This window comes from Nanorana parkeri, unplaced genomic scaffold (genome assembly GCF_000935625.1).
Source record: "Nanorana parkeri isolate BGI_ZX_2015 unplaced genomic scaffold, ASM93562v1 scaffold90, whole genome shotgun sequence".
NCBI lineage: Eukaryota > Metazoa > Chordata > Amphibia > Anura > Dicroglossidae > Nanorana > Nanorana parkeri.
The window spans coordinates 795,981-801,075 of NW_017306358.1; the positions used below are offsets into that span (position 1 = coordinate 795,981).

The window sequence follows — 5,095 nt, forward strand, 5'->3', positions numbered from 1 at the left end:
GTGGGCCCGAGTTGGTCTGCGGGCCCACGTCGAAGGGCAGTCCATACATTTAAATGGCCTGTAAGGCATTGCACCACAATTAACCCCAAAACTTGCCTGCTAAATTATTTGCAAAGCAGAGAGCCACATCACAACACAGTAGCAGCTGCGGTAACATGGTACTGTGAACCATGTACAATGTACCATTGTAACTCTAGCCAAAAGTTTTTCTTTTGGAATTAGTTTTCAATGAGAGCAGGGAGGTGTTAGAACTCCAAAAGTCAGGTTTTTATTGCCGCGCCCCCTGATTCACCGTCTTTATTTATCCTGGTGGCCATTTGCCACCCAGACAGTGATGGGAACTGTAGCGCAAAAAGGTGCAGGAGCTATTTTCAGGCGATTTTCAGCACAGTTTGGGTCCCATAGACATCTCTATGCACTGAAAACCGCGCAACAACTGTGTGGTTTTCATGAACGGTCGCAAATCGAAAACACATGACAATCACACGAAAACAGCTCAGCGTCTGAATCGCCTAGGTGTGAATCTAGCCTAAAGAGTGTGGATGGAGGAATCCCTCCCACCTTGCTATTGGGATCTTGGTTCAGGTGAGGATAACTAAACAAAAGGAGCACTTAACCCTTTCAAAGCATTCTGACAACCAGTGTCCTCCATTGTACACGATATAGTCACTGTTGGTCCCACAATTTTCCACCCAGTTCCTTCGACAAATGATTGAAAAATCAACTTTTGTTGAGCCGGGTGGTCCTGACAGGGCCACCCACATATCAAATTTTAGCTATAATTCGATTTGTGTATGCCCAATGCTAGCCTATGGGAGCTAGATCAACATGGACATGTGTATGTTTACACCTGATTACCCCCGACTCTGGCCAGGTCCAGAAAAACAAACAGATCGGAGATCCATTTCACCAGACCTGAATGTGCCATATCGGGGGTAGTCTGATGTAAACGGACACCTGTCCATTTACATCCGACTCCAGTAAACTGACATGTGGTCCGGCAGTTTTAGTTCTTTCCTCCATCCCAAGATTGGAGAGTAATGAAAGGGGCCTTATGCAACGCAGGCAAAAAAAAAAAGTTTAGGCTTTTTTATGTCATTATAATTGTTATATATAAACTGTTTTGTGCCACCAAATGTTCACTACAGTATGTTACACCAATCACAGTGTTTATACTGAAAGCAGCTAGGGGTTTATTTACATTGTACAGTATCTCCATTTCCTAGTAAAATAAATTTTACATAAAACATGAAAAGGCATTAAACATTTGTATCATTATATTATGCCAGTCTAGTGAAATCTGGTGGTGATGAATCTGACCTTTGATATAATATTTCCCTTGGCTTTATGCTGCTTGCATTTACTGCAATGTATTACAAAGGCTCCAGGGCATACCTTGAAATTCATGATGCACTTTTATCCCATCACCAAAATATAATGGGGATAATACAACAGCAGACATGTTTAAAATCCAACATGGCTAGTAACCAAGGCTCTCTCCATACATACAATGGAACAGTAAGTGTAGTCACCCAGGGACAGGGTGTGCTACTAGCAGGATCACTAAGTGAAAGTGATCACTCAGTTGTTTCATTTGCTTTTGTATCTATAGCTCTTTTGTAGCTTTCGTTCAGTTTTTATTTTTTTGCTTTCTGTATCCTAGCCAAGGAGATTCACTTTCTGTATTTGTCTTGGTGCTCATTGTCACATCAATGCAAGGCACTGAGTGATTGGAGGAAGGGTAGATGAATGTCAAAATCTCCCCTCCTCCAATCACAGAGTGCCTTGCAGTTATTGAAAAGAATGCAAGACATTTACTGAATGGAGGAGCTGGAGTGCGAGAGACCCGCTGTGATCGAGTACTCCAGCAGGCGGTGACTGCACTGTACCCGGATGAGCGAAAGCCAGAGTTGTACAGAACACTGCAGCCTAGATGCATGAGCCACACTTCACTTCATTAGTGTGGATTTATTTTTACATTGCACATGTCAAAAATAATAATTTGGCCTGTAATAAATACCTGCTAGTGTTTCGCTGCTACTCAACATGCATGTAAGATGAAAGAATATCTAACACTTGGTCACTTTAAAGAATATGTTCCCTTTTAAACACAGTTATCTTATTCTTTTTGCCCCTACCTTGACCCTTCTGCAGATCTATACTCGCCAAGATCCGAGGGGGCATTGCTTCACTTTTTGTTGACATCCAGCCCTGCAAGTCTCCCTGCCAGCAGACGGAACATTGCGGTGCTGGATTAAACAATAGGGAAACCATGCCCATTGGATCTTGGTAAGTACAGATATTGGAGGAGGTGGAGTAGGATCGTTTAGCTCAAGGGTGGTGGGCAAAAAGAATAAGTGCACTTATGCTTTAATCACCACACAACCCCCTGTTACTATCACTTACAAGACACTTGTATGCTAGCATTCTTGTGGACAGAACCTAAAGTAGAGGCACATTTCTACAAATGGTTTAGAAATCATGTATGACTTGATTTCCAATGTAGGGAATATGTCGACAGCAATAAAAGCAAATTGTCAGATCTGATGAACTGGAGATGATATCATTCTTTAGCTCAATATGGAAACATTTGTTGGTAGCAGCTGCAGCAGTAACATATGACAGCATCAGGCATGCCTTCCTGAGAACTGATTCCAGCCAGGGCTTTCTAGGAGGAGTTTCTGCTATGACAGGGGGCTGTGTTCATGCAAACTGCTGGATCAGATAAAACTGAAGCTGAGGTGTTTAAATACTGCGAAGGGAGGAGAGAGAGCCAAGCGTACTTTAGGATATCGACCTCAGCAGGCTGCACGTGAGAATTTCCACAACAACACAATGCTCATGGGGATGGACCTGAACTCAAAGGCACACGCTATAAAATCACTGAAATAATCAGAAGCTGGGTCTTTAAGAAGAAAACCAAAAAACCCTGGAGACAACAAACATGAACACTGCAAGACGGTAAGAAGCAGAATTAGAAATAGTTATATCTGATTTGGATACTGCTTAGTTGATTCATGTTACAGCAAAGTATAAAGATGTGCGCAGGCAGATCTTTTCACTGATTCTAATAGCTGTTCATTCTAAAAATGATTCACAAGCACTGTGTAGCTGCAAAGATTTTCACATTTTAAGCTGTTGTATTGAGAGGCAAAACTTTGAAATGTTCTGAGATTTGAATGCACTATAAAACTGTTTTGTTGGAAATGTATACATTTTGAACACACTAGAACCATTGTTTTTTCATAATCAACACTCAGACCTTTGTTTTTTTTAACAAGAGCGGAAGATTGGATTAGCAAAAGTAAGAAATAGAATGAATGACAAGCAAGCAATTAAACATCATTACATCAATGTGTTACTCTAGGTTTCCTGAAGAAGACAAGTGGCCCCAGTTTAAGACAAATATAGGTTTTATCTTAAACTGAGAAAAGGGTTGAAAAGTTAAACTGTCTTCCCGAGGAAGGAGTGTTAGCTGAGAGTGTTGATTAATTTATAGAGAAACTTTTAGATATCTTCCCCAGTCAGCATAATAAACAGGGCTTTGGGAGTTCCTAAATTCAATAGGTGATTGATCCATGGATTTGTCCAGTCGCCAGTATGGGGCTCAGGAAGTATTTTTGCTTACACCAAATTGGCCTGTGCTTGTAGGGTTTTATTGCTATCCTCTAGATCAAACATATAAAACACACACACAGGTTGAACTTGGTGGACCTTCTTTTTCAACCTTATCTACTATGTAACTATGTAAATCAACCTTTGTGGCAAATTCTAATGCAGGACAATCAATCATATAGTTTTGTCAATAGTATTCCCTACCTGGAATGTCTCTTGGCATCCTCACATCCTTTACAGTGTATAGGACATGAGGATGCTCAGGGACATCACTGGACCTTAGACTACTGGAGAGCGAGGCTGAAGGGACCAGTCTATCAGCCATCTGGGATCTTGGTTCGGGTAAGGATAACTAAACAAAAGGAGCACTTAACCCTTGCAGTGCAGGGGGTAGCCCCACTGTAAGGGTTAAGATTTTATTTGCCCGGAGTACTTTGTTAACTGCACCGATGCAAAAGCAACCTTCCAGAATCAGATCCTGCCCTGAAGTGGATTCTGTTTTTTATGGGTTACAACAGTTTACTAATTTAGCTGTTTCCTTCTTGTCTTAAAGTAGACCAGGAAGAGCCATGACATCAGTCATATAGGAAATGTATGGGCTGATACAAAAAGGGCTGTTTTGCAGGAGGATGAGCATGAACTTAAAGTGGAAGTCCACCCTAGAATTACTCTATGAACATTTAATGCATATACCTTGATAAATGCATAGCACCATGTTTGTCTAGTAAGCATCATTGGAAACTGCGTGCCATTTACCAGCAACACAATGCAACCCATGGTGTCACTCAACCCAATTCATGCTATCTACGTATTGAACAACATCAGGACACAGAGTAAGCCTTTCGCAGTCAGACTTTGCAAAACATAGATAGCATGGGGAGGCTGAGTAAATGGTCATCAGTTTCCAATGCTGATTACTGCACAACCGGAGCGTGGACAGAAAACAAAGATGGTGCTATGTATTTATCAAAGTACAGGTGTTATATGGCTGGTAAATGTTCATAGAGTAATTCTAGGGTGTACTTCCCCTTTAACTATCAGGTAAATGTTTGTAAAGTCCAGACATGCTATGTTGCCCAAGTCCTATCCATAAAGAATTAGGGAAATGTCAAATGAGTGATTTGAGAGCTACATTTGAATGACAAGCCATAGCAACCTAACAGGGATTTTTTTTATTGATTACCATTCCCTAGTTACATAGTATTTGGTGTAGTCATCCTAGTCAAAAACCATTTCATGCACCCTATACTAAATATGGTCATACGTGTTTATTTCTCATTTTGTACAAGAGTAAGCTGATATTTTTTTTATTCCCTAGAATACAATCCCTCCGGGCTCACAGGCAAAGGATTCCTGCAACTTATGTGGACAGCTGCCAAAACCAGCCCTGCATCTGCTCAGAACAATGGTGTATTGATGAGCTAGCCACTTACCTGCTGATCACCATCATTATTGTAATTGCACTATTTGGGGCATGGGC

The 5,095-nt window shown here is 41.1% G+C and overlaps 1 long non-coding RNA gene across 1 annotated transcript; it reads left to right on the forward strand.

Annotated features, from left to right (window-relative positions):
* The first annotated feature begins 2,918 nt into the window (after positions 1–2,918).
* Positions 2,919–5,095, forward strand: LOC108783838. The gene is made up of 2 exons (XR_001941033.1): positions 2,919–2,961; positions 4,934–5,095. It is a non-coding gene; the product is annotated as an uncharacterized LOC108783838 (long non-coding RNA).